Here is a 13342-nt window from a genome sequence, read left to right as displayed (position 1 = left end):
GATTGTAGACAGAAAAATTCTTTGGCACTTTCCAGATTTTGAGAGGCTGTTTGGGTCAAAGTAAACTCAGTGGGAGCAGGTGAATAACATAGTTTCATGTTGCACAAAATAAGAATGTGTTATTGGATCAGAATTCATGCATGTCATCTTAGCAAGAGGCTTGAATTGCTGTTAACTTTAGACACAGTGAGCCTCCTGGGGCTCTTCCTCTACGGTGAGACAGTTAATACTCCAAATAGCGCTTTTAGAAATGTGCAATCTACTGTATCTCCAAGCTAACAGAAACATTTCTCACTGTATATTTTTACTGGATGGACAATAGTTCAAATTAGACCGACCAACAACAGTAAAATACTGCGTACACATGAATGCATCAGAAATAATAATCCAATCATATTTTTTTATAATAATAAAACAGTCTCAAGGGCCATATTTCTGCGTAATGAGTATACATTTTTACTTTAACTTTTAATATTTAAGTACTACGGAGCCCCCGAAGGGTCATGGTGGATTTTGTTTTTCATTAACTACTTTTGCATTCCCTCTGTCCATAGGAACAGTTAATGTGTTGGTCCAGTCACTTATTATAATACACTGCCAGTTTAGGGAAAAGCTCTGCAGATACTACAGAAAGGAGAGATGATGTGACACTTTACATTATGCATTTATTGCTCATTACTTATTTCAAAAGGCAGAGCTCCGACAGTATAAAGCCACTGGCTGCGAGCACAGCTGCTGCTGCTCTGCCTGGCTGTGCTGGTTGAAGCTGTGACTGTAGATATGGTTATTGCTCAGGCTACGGCTGCAGCTGTGGTTTTATCTAAGTTGTTATGAATGTGGCTACAGTAGCTGTACTGTGACTACTGCTCCTATAACAAGAAAGCATCGTTAAGCCGCGCAGGATTTGAACCTGTGGTGCTTTTGTCAGGTATGACAGATGTGTTAATACACCACAGGAGTGGTTTATTAATACAACGCTCAGCCAGCACAACTATGTCAATTCACTGCACACAAACAACCTCTGCATGTAGTTAGTGTTGCACCCATTATAAACGAATGTGCTACAGCCACAATCATAACAACCAAAGCACAGCCATGGCTACAACCCCAATCACAGTGACAGCAATGGCCAAGTTATTTTATCCCATGGCTATAGTCAACATTTGTAGACTTATTTGCTTGTTGTCGAGAATTTGATGAGAAAATTGATACCACTTTCACATCTCTATGGTAAATGTGAAGCTACAGCCAGCAGCTGATTAGTTTAGCTTAGCATAAAGACTGAAACAGGGGGAAACAGCTAGCCTTGCTCTGTCCAAAGGTAACAAAATCCACCTACCAGCACCTCTGAAGCTCACTTTATAGTACGTTATATCTTGTTTGTTTAATCTGTACAAAAAACAAAAAACGTCAATTATGTATGGGAATATTTCTTGGTCAGACACAGTAACTTCCTGGAATCTCCACTGGTTGCCTGGGCAACAAAGTCAGGCTAGCTTTTTCCCTGTTTTTCCAGTCTTTATGCTAAGCTAAGCTAACAAGCTGCTGACTGTAGCTTCATATTTACCTTACAGACATGAGAGTAGTATCAATCTTCCCATCTAACTCTCAGCAAGAAAGCGAATATGTTTATTTTCCAAAATGTGGAACTTTTAAGTGAGACTTAAGTACTTGTAACAGAGTATTTTTATATTGTTGTATTGCTACTTTTACTCATGCAAAGGATCTGAAAACTTCCTCCACCACTGGTAAGTAGTAAACATGACCATGAGAGTGTAAGTGTAGGAAATAACTTATGAGTGTCGGAAATGTGAATATGTTTCAGTTATTTTCTTAGGTTGGTGTTAAAATATGCTATCTCACTGTTTCAACATCAGCAACTTCTACCAAAATCACATTTCCTTTACAAACAAGTGTTTTCGTTTCGTTATTTCTAAACTCGAGCCAAAAGGTGTAGATCTCTCCATCTTCCCCCATCAGTGCTCACCTATCCCTCCGTTCTCTCCTCTTGGCAGACCTAAACATTTACAAGCAGGTGTGGATCTGTGAGAAACTTTGACTGAGCGCAGATGGCAGGAAATTCCAGTGAAATGACAGTGGCTCGGTCCAAACCACAAGACAGTGTGAGCAGAGCCCGTGAACCAGATACAGCAGGGCCAGCAGCAGCAGCAGCAGCAGCAGAAGCAGCGCCTATGGACTGGACTTGGACTCTCCGGCCTGCCAGCGTCTTGAAATAGGAGCAGCTTCACAAGACGTCTGTTAAAACTCTTCTGCGATGGACTGAGTCTGGTGTGGTGGGTACCGACTGACTCCAGTGTGTCTTTCCAAACAAATTTTGGGTGGTATTCGGTCTGAGAAACCTTGTGAAAATAGATTATGTTTTGCATCTAGCGTTTTTTTATAGCCTGCGTTCAGTGAAACATCTGTATTTCTGCCAATAGATCAGGCAGGGCTATATCAAGCAACACTTTCCAGCTCTTCATGCATCACTCCTCCATATGATGTCATGGGAGAATTAATTTTGCACAACAAGAAGACAGGAGTGTAGTAGTGAGGGGACTTTGGGTACTTTTTGAGTCAAAAAGCCTGGAATTAAAAGTTTGTTTATAAGTGCAATTTTGAATTTTTACATTATTAGCATGATAAGTAAACTATTACTGCTGGCTGAATAAAGTGTTTGTCTATTTTATGTATCTAAAACAATATTCGAGCCTCTCAGGGCCCTCCACCCTCTGAAAAGAGCACATGGTTTAGTTGCGTTGATGCTGCAGGCTTAAGTTGAACTTGAAGCAATCATGTCTTTAAAAAGTTAAATCGGGGCGCCCCGGTAGCTCACCCGGTAGAGCGTGTACCACAAGGCTGAGTCCTTATCGCAGCAGCTTAGGCCCTTTGCTGCATGTCATCCCCTCTCTCTTTCCTGTCTCTCTCTACTGTCCCTATCAAATAAAAAGCAAAATGCCCAAAAAAAAAAGTAAAATCAGATTACCAAAGGCGAAAAGAAAGCGAGGAGTGAGACAGAAAACGATAAGAGGAAAAGCAAGTGTTGACAAAATTACCAGCAGAATGATGTAATATCGGTATGTAACGTGGCTAGCTAGCTAATATCACAGTTAGCTTGCTGATAAATGTCCCAGCCTTTAGTCTGAGAAACAGCCACAGAGAGAGGATCAGCTGCAGGTCTACCATCTGCTCATGTTACTGAGGATGTCAGACAAGATAAGCTCATAAAGTGGCTACTGAAAGTAATTTCAAGCAGTCATTTTCAGCAGTTTACACTGAAAGGAGATTTGCAACACAAACATGAACCTCTATGTTGCCACAGACTGGGCTAGCACAGTAATACAGTAATCCTTTCTCAGGGTCAGGTAACGCTCGATCCGAGCTAGTCCATACGACGTATTGTCCGAACTCGTCGGAAATCAAAAGTGTTTATAGTTGTATAGCTATTTGACACTTACAGTCGCAACTTTACAACATGTATTCCTGCCTAAACAACACTTTTCTGTCTGAGCATCACTGAAAACTCACATTTTAGTTCATATTAAACATTGCTCCCTGTGTTTCCAGCAGAGCCTCTGAATGCTTTGAAACACTCCTCTCTTCTTTTTTTTTTGTACTAAAACTTTGAAATGTAAATTCGTTTCCCTCTGGGAGCGGATGAAACGAGGAAAGCTATGTGTACGTCTGCTCCACCGATTCTGCGAGGCATCATTAATCTTGACAGATCTCTTTAATTTAACTGCTATATTTGTTATGCTTGTATGTTAGTTTTAGGTGGCTCCCAGTAATAATATTTAAACTTTATTGCAACAACTCCCTCTACATGAGTATGGTCTTCTCTTTAGTGTACGTGTCCCAACACCAACTCGTGTAAAAACAGTACATTTTGTTGCTACTGGCTGTGACTACATGCTCTGTAAGACATATACTTTACATATACTATACATATAATCTGACATAATAATATTCTCATTTTGTAGGACTATTCCTCTTTGTTGCTGAGTTTATTTACCAATAATGTATGCTGAAATATTGTTTATTGCTGCTGTACTGATTCAATCAAACTCTCTTCTCTCTTGTTACTGTGCTTCTGCAACTCCAACCTCCCACTGAAGACCTCCTGGGAACTAAACTAATTAGCTTTATTGTGTTATCCTTTATAAAAGCCTTGTGTCTTCATCTCCAAAATTTAAACTTTTCAAGAACAAAAGAACAACAGAGCTTCATAAAGTAGGATCAAGATGTAGTCAAACTGTCTTTCTTAAAGCTGTGCTAATCGATATTTATTTTTATATTAAAATTGAATTTAACGACAATGTGTCGAACCCAATGGGAATTATCGTCTATTTTGAATCATTCTTTTGGTTGTGCGTCCAAAACTTTATAATTTTGGTTCACTTGCACCGCTATCATAAACCCAATTTACAACCAACTGTATGCTACCTGCTCAGCACCAAACAACAGAAAGACACAGTCAGCGACTAGCTGCTGAACATAGTGGAGCATTTAGCAGCTAAAAACCCAGATATTTCTCTGACGGGTTGGTGGAAACCAGACCAGAACTAAAAGCAGAATGAATACTGGACTTGGATTCAGCCGGTGGCCAGAAACACGACTCCAAATGAATAATAATGTTGCTCCATATCTGCTGGATGTGTAAATAGGCAACTTTATAAGGTGATACAGATATTACTGCTTTAACGTTAAGTAAAAAAAATCTCAAAAGCCGTAGCTACAAGGCTTTTACAGCAATATAATACACAATACACAGCTTTTCTTTGAATTACAAAATGAAAGTCAGTATATTTGGCCGAATTAACCGTTAGCTGACCAATTACTTAAGCAATCAGTGAACTAAAGACATTTACTGAAGTACTATACCTACATTTTGAGTTACACACACACATATATATATCCAATTGTGCAATTTTGTACTTCTTCTCTACCATATTTCATAATTTGCTAAACTACATTTATGTGATGGCTGTAGTTACTGGTTTATTTGTAGTTAAAGTGAGACTATGTAACTTTTGCAGAACATAATACTTTACTTTTCATACTAACATTTTGCTGCTAATACTTGTGTTTTTAAATGCAGGACATTAACTTGTAATGCAACAATTTTATATTGTGGTGTTTGCTACTTTAATTAAAGGATCTGAATACTTCTTGCACCACTGTCCAACACTGAATCAACAAATCATTTAACCAGGAAGTAGAAGGGTTTGCCTGCAACTAAATATGGAATCAAATCTAAACCAAAGACACACACACACATTTCTTTGATACATTTGTTTTCTATTCAAGTATTGTGAGAATAACCCCAAGCAAGAATCTGGAGTTTATAATCATCATGTAGAGATAAACTACCCTCCATATATTAACTGGAGCTTTTATAATCCCTCTAATTCACTGGACTCTGCTAAGAAGAAAAGTTCTGACTTTAAATAATTTCCCAAGTAAACATGGTTTTAAGAGACATTGGCCTGCAGTTAATACACACCAGAAACAATGTTGAAACAGTTACCTCTGATACTCACAGCGGGTCGTATTACCCAGCTGTGTCACCCTTGGGTGTTGCAAAAGAGCACGCACCTCTAGCCAGGAATAATATTTCTGAACCAAACCAAAATGAGCTCTGCTTGTAGGGCAATCACTGTTAACGTCCGTGAAAAGGTATGTAGGGACCCGGGCAGTGGAGAGAAAAACAAGTGACGAACCATTTCATCAGCATGCTATGAACACAGGCACCGCTGTCATAAAACAGCAGTTCAAACTAGCATGAGATCGGTTGTGACAAAGTCAGACTGCAGGCTGTTTTTATAAAGACACGGTAACAAATATTTATGTAAGAGAAAGCAAATTTGTTTCTTGCCTAACACTAATACATCCCATATGATCAGAGTTTCTCAGGGACTTTGAACCCTTAATTAAATACATTAGGTCATCTTGTTCTATGTAATGTAAACACGAGTATTAAAGTATTAGTAAGTAAGCTATGACTTTATATGACCTCTGTTGGCCACCAGAGGGAATTGCAGTAACAAGTTGTGTCCATTCAAATATTGCTCAAATTTTAATCAAATTTCCAACAAAGTCAACAAAAGAAATTTTGGCTCAACAGGTGTTTCCATCAGCTGGTTTTATGCTAATAGTATGAAGGGGGTCTAACATAATCAAAAGAGATCCAGTAACTCTTTTGCTTCCAACGTTTCCCTACTTTTAAGAACTTCATTTGTTTCTTTTACATGTGGTGTTTTTCATTTGCTGCCATTTGTGTTTTTCAGTTTTCAGGGTTTGCTGGTTAAAGCAATCGTTTGGCATTTTGGGAATAATTAGCTTCCTTGTCAAGCGTTAGAAGATCGATACCACTCTCATATTTGTGCATAAAGTATTGAGCTAGAGCCAGGAGGTGATTAGCTTAGCTTAGCTTCGCATAAAGACTGGGAACCCGGTGAAACTGTTAGCTAGCCTGGCGCTGTTCAATAATATCCCTAGCAACAAATGAAAGCTCATTTATTAGTAGCTTTGTATTTACTGGACAGATATGAGAGTGGTATAGAGCTTTCTCTCAGTAAGAAAGCAAATAAGCCTATTTCCCAAAATGTCGAATCGTTCCTGTGTGGAGTCATGTTACGCTGAAAGAAATTAAGCATGAAAGTGAAGAAGTGGTGTTTGCTTTGTTTCTTAATAAACAGAAGACATGATGCAGTTAATTCAATTCACTCACTTCAAGTGTCTGTGGTACTTAGTAGTGCGTTTATATGTATAAATTACTGAACTAGAAAGAGATTCGTTTAGCTTAACTTTGCATAAAGACTGGAAACTGTTAGCTAGCCTGGCTCTCTCCGTAGTTCAAAAATATGCCTAGCAACACCTTGAAAGCTCGAGTATTAACACATTTGTATCTCAGAAATAGAAATGTGAAAATCACAATGTGTGGTTTTACAGGGAGTTACGTACTATCTGTAACTATTTCTTGAAGAACAAATACCAGGCGCATTCAGAGCGACGTTAGATAGCTGTTTCCCCCTGTTTCCAGTCTTTATGCTAAGCTAACTGTCTGCTGTGTGTAGCTGTATATTTACTGGACAGATATGAGAGTGGTATAGAGCTTTTTCTCAGCAAGAAAGCAAATAAGCCTATTTCCCAAAATGTCAAATTGTTCCTTTAAGTGGAGCCACTTTATGCTGACAGAAAAAAAGCGAAGTGGTTCCATTTCCATCAATCTTTTGAATATTTTTATTCATTCAAGTATGAAAACAACTTTTTTCTAATAGTTAGGTGTTTTTCCTCTAATTTGTTGTGTTATCGCAAAAAATTCAGGTAAAAAAAAAACAGGTGATGGGACATTATTGATCCAATTACAGGTCCAACACAGACATTGAGAGAACAGGTAATAAATTAAGATTTTAAATACCGTTGTGATCGTTTGGCAAAATAATCTTAACAGCTTTTTCCGGAGTTGTCCCAGCTGAGCAATTTCCATTCACTAATGAAGACTGTGGGTTGACAGCTCCAGAAAAGAGCTTGTAAGTGGACCTTGAGTTAAGATTATTTTTTACTGTTTCCAAGGTCAGAAACATTCAACATACAATGCCATGCGTCCGTTTTAACTCAAGGTCCACTTACTCGTTTGTTTGGGAGCATTTGACCTCATCACACAGTCTTCAGCAGATTCAGTGACTGTTTCCAAGGTCAAGCGTGAACCGTCAAGCTGGACAAGCTGGACTGTTGCATCAACATTTGTGTCCCTTATAAAACGGTGCTTTCCCTGGCAATGTGCCCTCATCTCACCTTTTGTTTTTGTTTTTTAAATTTACATATATATGTGCAGTGGCAAATGGATAATTTAGTCACTATTTGAATGACAAGTAATCTCTAACCTCTGTTTTGGGGTTCATACTTGGATTGAAATATTTTGAAATCGTTGTTTGGATTTTGAAAAGTCAGCATAGGAAAACAATCCTCTAGAATTTAAATGCTTTTGTTATTTTCTTCCCCTGGTGTGAAATCGAGGCGAACATACACTGCCAGGGCAAACAAATATTTTTGGGGCGAAACAAATCTTGGCTCGCTGCTGTCTCTCTCTCGCTCTTATAGCACCATGCTCCATCTGAGCACTTGCACAAACAATCTGAGCATCTGGTGAAATAATCGCAGAGTCATTGCTATTGATCAACAGCCTGATCAACCATCCAAAAGGCATATTAAGGTAAGTATGTGCTTTACAGAACATTACCAATATTGTTTATTACCCCTTTAATAGCCACATATATAAGCTTAAATGAGGTAAATGATAAAATCCACTGTGATTCAGCACTCGCTGCACACACCTCTGTGCAATGGGAACACCGGCCGAGGCCTGCAAGTAAACCATGATTCCCCAGCACAAGCTCCATGCCAGTGATACAATGAGACTAATGATTAAAACAAGACTCCTCATCTGTTTGACTTTCAGAAAGCCAGATTTCCACCCCCTGCGCAGCACTTTTCATTCCAGCTACATTACATAAATCAGTGGACTGCAGAGGAGTGGAAAGGAAGAGTCCCATAAGTAATAAGAAAGGAAAAAATATCCCAGGGAACCATTTGGGTAAGAGTTTACTACAGTATAGAGTAGCATATCTATTAATTGTCTTCCTCCAGTCCTTGTTGCACAATCAAAACAAGTTCTTGTGTAACCCATGATCCAGAGGTAAAATTAGACCTGATAATAACATTTCCTAACAAGAGTGTGCACGGTTTGTCCAACTATTTTCCACCATAGAGAGAATTCTCTTCATTTATCATAAACTCTTGACAAGTTAGTGTTGTAATTACTGCACATCCTGCATCCACCAAACAATGCTTCGTGTCTCAGCTGGAGTCACTTTGAGCGCTTACAGACAGCTGTTAACATTTACAGTGATGTATATTTCTTAATTTCTTTCATCACGCTCATTGTCAAAAGAAAAATAAAAGTAATTTCAGCAGATTTCGAGAAGATCTAACTGAACACTACAGACACTGAATCCCCATTAAAACGTTTTCTACAATCTTGCACGTCTAAAAGACATAACATAAATCACGTGGTAACGTCTTTAAAAGTCATGACAACACTGTGTCTACAAGTTTATACATTTAAAACACGTTATAATTACAGTAAGGTAACATTTAGAGCGCTGTTCTTACCGTTTTGTGTCCAGCCATAGTTCACAGCTTGTTGGTAGGTCTCTGCCTCGCGCTGGCTGCACGCGGATTGTGCTTCCCCACTGTGACAGCAGCGCTCTCTGCACCGCGAGCTCTGTCTGCATCTGCTTTGCTGCTGCGCGCGCGCACACGCATGCACTCACAAGCAGTTTTTTTTTTTTGTCTTAATAAACAGAAGATGTGATGCAGCTAATTCAAGTCACTTAATAAAACATATATGCATTTATTTAATCTGTTATAATGTTCCTATACTCCTTCATGATGACCTCATCCCTGCTTATTGGTATTATTATCGCCTGTGGCTTTGCTGTGATATTTTCTAATATTATTCCAATAAAATGTTTCCAGTAAGTCACCTTTTATAATGGGTTTATAAGTTGTAACTATATTGAGCCAAAAACGTTTATTGATTTTAATGATTTGTCAACCATTTACTAATGGTTAATAAATAATTTACTAACGTTGTATAGATCAGTTATACTGTAAGCCATTAATAAGAACAACTTCTGGGTTGCCAGGTGGGGGCTGGTGTTTATCCTCCTCCTGTGTCACACTTGCTTTGTCTTTTTAGTTCTTTAGTTCCTGTGTAAACTCCAATTTGACCTCTGACCTTCTGGAAAGCAGCTGCAGGGCATCAGAATCTGTTTATTAACAATGTATTAACATTTACAACCACATATTAACATTATTGAACCTTTTTATTATGGACTCATTAACAATTATATGCCAGTATAGATGGCTAACTTTTGACTCTTGACCCTCAATAACATTTATAACTTAATCTAATTATACCATTATAATCTAATGGTTTATTGCCCTTTATTAATAACTTACTAACTTTATAAATGCAATTTTTGTGGTTTATTAGAAAGTGGGAAAAGTAAAGAACTCTCCAATCAATTATTCATCAACCAGAGAGAATCATCACAACCAGGCAACCCAAAAGTTTACGTTAACAATGGCTTATAACTGCTCTATAAAGTATTAGTAAATGATATATTAAATATTCCCTCCAGACATGTTTAAGACATATAAAAATACTCTGCTGCAATAATGATTTGTGTCTGATAATATTACAAAGAGTACAGTCTAGACCTGCTCTATAGGAAAAGTGCAATGAGATAACTTCTGTTATGAATTGGCGCTATATAAATAAAATTGAATTGAATTGATATGTTATGAAAAAGTTCAATTCCGTAGTTAAAAATTCTTACATCTACTCCTCCCTCATTGAAAAACCCAGAATCTATGCAAATATTGTTCATTTCAAAAGTTTAACAGCTGGACACAAGATGTCTTCCACTTCACTGAAAAGTCCATTTGGCGTGTTGGAGGTTTCAAGTTTCCACATCACACTTTTGTAAGTTGCATATTGGACCACGTTCGGCCTCCAAGCTGGTTGTGATGTTGCAAAATCCTGAACGTACGTACACGTGTTAAACTCAGATTTAAGGTGAGCGCAGAGAAACTTGACAGCCTTCTAGTGTCAAACTCTGCACATACATCATTCTGCACAGTGACGCTCAAACATCCAAGTAACAATAAGCAAAACACGTTTTTGGGTGGAGGGCAACTTTTTAGGAAATGGTAACAGATTTTGAATGCTTGTGATACTCAGTGATTCATTAATAGTGACCTTTTTGATATCGTATGTGTTTTGATCTCCTGTGATATCACTGTAATGGGGACTCATGCTCAATAGTTAGTTAAGAGAAACTTCTGTAAAGTTATTTCCAATACTAGTAAGGACCTCACTGAGCGATGTCCCAAATGGTATTGCTAGATAATGCAATAATAATTCGACATCGACACCACTGTGTCTCTATGTTAGGCAGCTCAATATTCTCATAGAAACCCATTCTGGGTGATCTATCTACAGTGATGTACCTGCTACTTGATACCTTTTTAATGGCATCACAATTAACCTTGTGTTAAAGTAAATAAAGGTCATATTGAAGCATGTGTCTAACTTGGAAGAGTGAGTCGGCCATCAATCAAAGGTTTGGTGGTTCATTCTCAGCTTGTCCACAGGTCAAAGTGTTCTTAAGCAAAACACTGAACCTCAAATTGCTCCAAATATATGGAAAAGGATTGCATGCATCAAAGAAATATAATATAACGTATTGTAGCTGCTTCTCCCCTATGGTTTACTAATATTCCCATGTAATAACTGAGTGTCATTAGTACTTAATAGTGAGTTCACATGGGTCCTTTTGCAGTTAATGTTCTTTTTATTTCCAGTAGTATCCCTGTAATTTTGTGTGTTTGTGGTGCTCAGTATTGACCTCATACTGACCATATTCTGGTTTTTGGCTTGCAGAATTTCCTATGGTGTCTCTGTAATCACCAGCTCTGTATAATGTACACTGGGGTAAAAAATTAATGCTAAGTATTACCTTCATCATCACATTCAGGAGGTGAAGTATACTCCCTGTCCCTCCCACATTTGTACCAATCACATCAAAACTTGGACATACTGTATGACAGCCTGTCAAACATCTGGCCCTTCCTCGCACTGTTGAGATTGACATAAATACACAAAGGAGGCAAACAAGCAGAGAAACCTTTTTATCTGTATATCTGATTACACAGTGAAACTGCAAGTCGGAGTTATATTTCTTATTCCCGAGATGATGCACAGAGCTGTAAACAAGTCCTCTGGGACGGTGCTCAAAACAAAACCAGATGGGTGAAAACAATTCACAAAAGAACATATTTTCCATGAAAAATTGGTTTCATCTTGTAACTAGATACAGAAAACAGCTGGTATTGGTCTCTTTTACTGGCCATCATTTCTCTTTCTGTCTCTCTTCCTCCTCAGGTGCAATAAATTCATTCAGATTTATTAATAGGTATTTTTCACAGCAGACTTTTTGACTTGTCACAGCAGGAAAAGCACAAATGTAACGATGGCTCTCTTCTAATCAAGTGTCTCAGTGGCAGCCATGACAGTGAGCCAGCATACACAAGACCAGGACCTTGAAACTGAAGCAGCTAAATGGAATTCAGCCATCTGTCATTTTGTTATTTACACCTGAGCTTTTCCTACTGGGACATCTCAAAATGTCTTCCACGGAAAAAGGCCTTTGATGCAATGAGAAGCATAGAGGTGCTTTGAGGTTTCTAATCTAACATCTAATTTAATCAAATAAACACTGCCAAGCTAATGATGCAAATGAGACCACTCTTACACTTTACTTAAGTACGATTTTGAGGTACTTGTACTTTACTTGAGTATCTCCATTTTATGCTACTTTCTACTTCTACTCCCCTATAATTCAGAGGGAAATATTGTACTTTTTCTCATCTATTTGATACCTTTAGTTTCTTTGCAGATTCAGATGGATAAAGATTAGACTTTATTGAGCCTTTAGTGAAATTCACAAGCTACCCGGCAACAGCTACATTGTTCTGAAATGGCCCATTCTGTATAATGAGTACTTCTTTTTGGTACTTTAAGGATATTTTAGATTTTTAATGCAGTACTTTTACTTGTAACGGTATTTCTACACTGTGGTATTGCTACTTTTACTGAGTACTTCTTCCACCGCTGGTCACAGGCCAAAAAGGTTGGAGACAACTGTCATAACGGGAACAGCACAGGTGTAATTAATGACATAGACAATGACTCCATCACAATAAGGTGCTATAAGGTAGTATGCATGCTGGCTCTCTTGCACAGTTTATTGGGACACTTAATGCAACTAAGTCAGCATTTGTGTTATCAGTTACACCTGTGCTTTTCCTCTGTTGTACAACACCTGTGCACTAGATGTCCTCAGTGAGTTTCCTGCCTCTGTGGATCACCTGACTTTATTTGTCATTATCCACCTGCCTGCACAGCTGCTCATTATTTCCTGTGTGTGTGTGTATGTATAAAGGGTAGTTTTATTGCTGCATTTACCAGATTTATGCTGCAAAGCTCTCAAATGTGTTACATGTTATTTTTTAAGATTGGTTTGTTTGATGAGGTTTGTGTGAGATAAGATGACAACTCATCTGACAATATTGGCATTAGATTTAAATATCCCGCACAGGTGTTTTCAGTTATTCTGGCTGATTAGACCTGTGCTCAGGTTGAAATTAGACAGCTATGAATAGAATTATGTGAGGAAATCACACTTAATGTACCAATAATGAGAAATATTCA

General features: G+C 38.1%; 1 protein-coding gene across 4 annotated transcripts in view; it reads right to left on the bottom strand.

Moving 5' to 3' along the window:
* Positions 1-9307, bottom strand: part of LOC122887370 (zinc finger protein GLIS1) — a 47644-nt gene extending 38337 nt beyond the window's left edge. For all 4 annotated transcript variants that reach the window (XM_044220489.1, XM_044220490.1, XM_044220491.1 and 1 more), the window contains exon 1: positions 9175-9307. The gene's annotated coding sequence lies outside the window, so the exon portion shown is untranslated. The remainder of the gene's footprint in view (positions 1-9174) is intronic.
* Positions 9308-13342: the final 4035 nt, after the last annotated feature.

Source organism: Siniperca chuatsi, linkage group LG13 (assembly GCF_020085105.1).
Source record: "Siniperca chuatsi isolate FFG_IHB_CAS linkage group LG13, ASM2008510v1, whole genome shotgun sequence".
In the NCBI taxonomy this organism is placed as follows: Eukaryota; Metazoa; Chordata; class Actinopteri; order Centrarchiformes; family Sinipercidae; genus Siniperca; species Siniperca chuatsi.
Note: the sequence above shows the minus strand (reverse complement) of the source record. Positions and strands in the feature narration are given on the sequence as shown.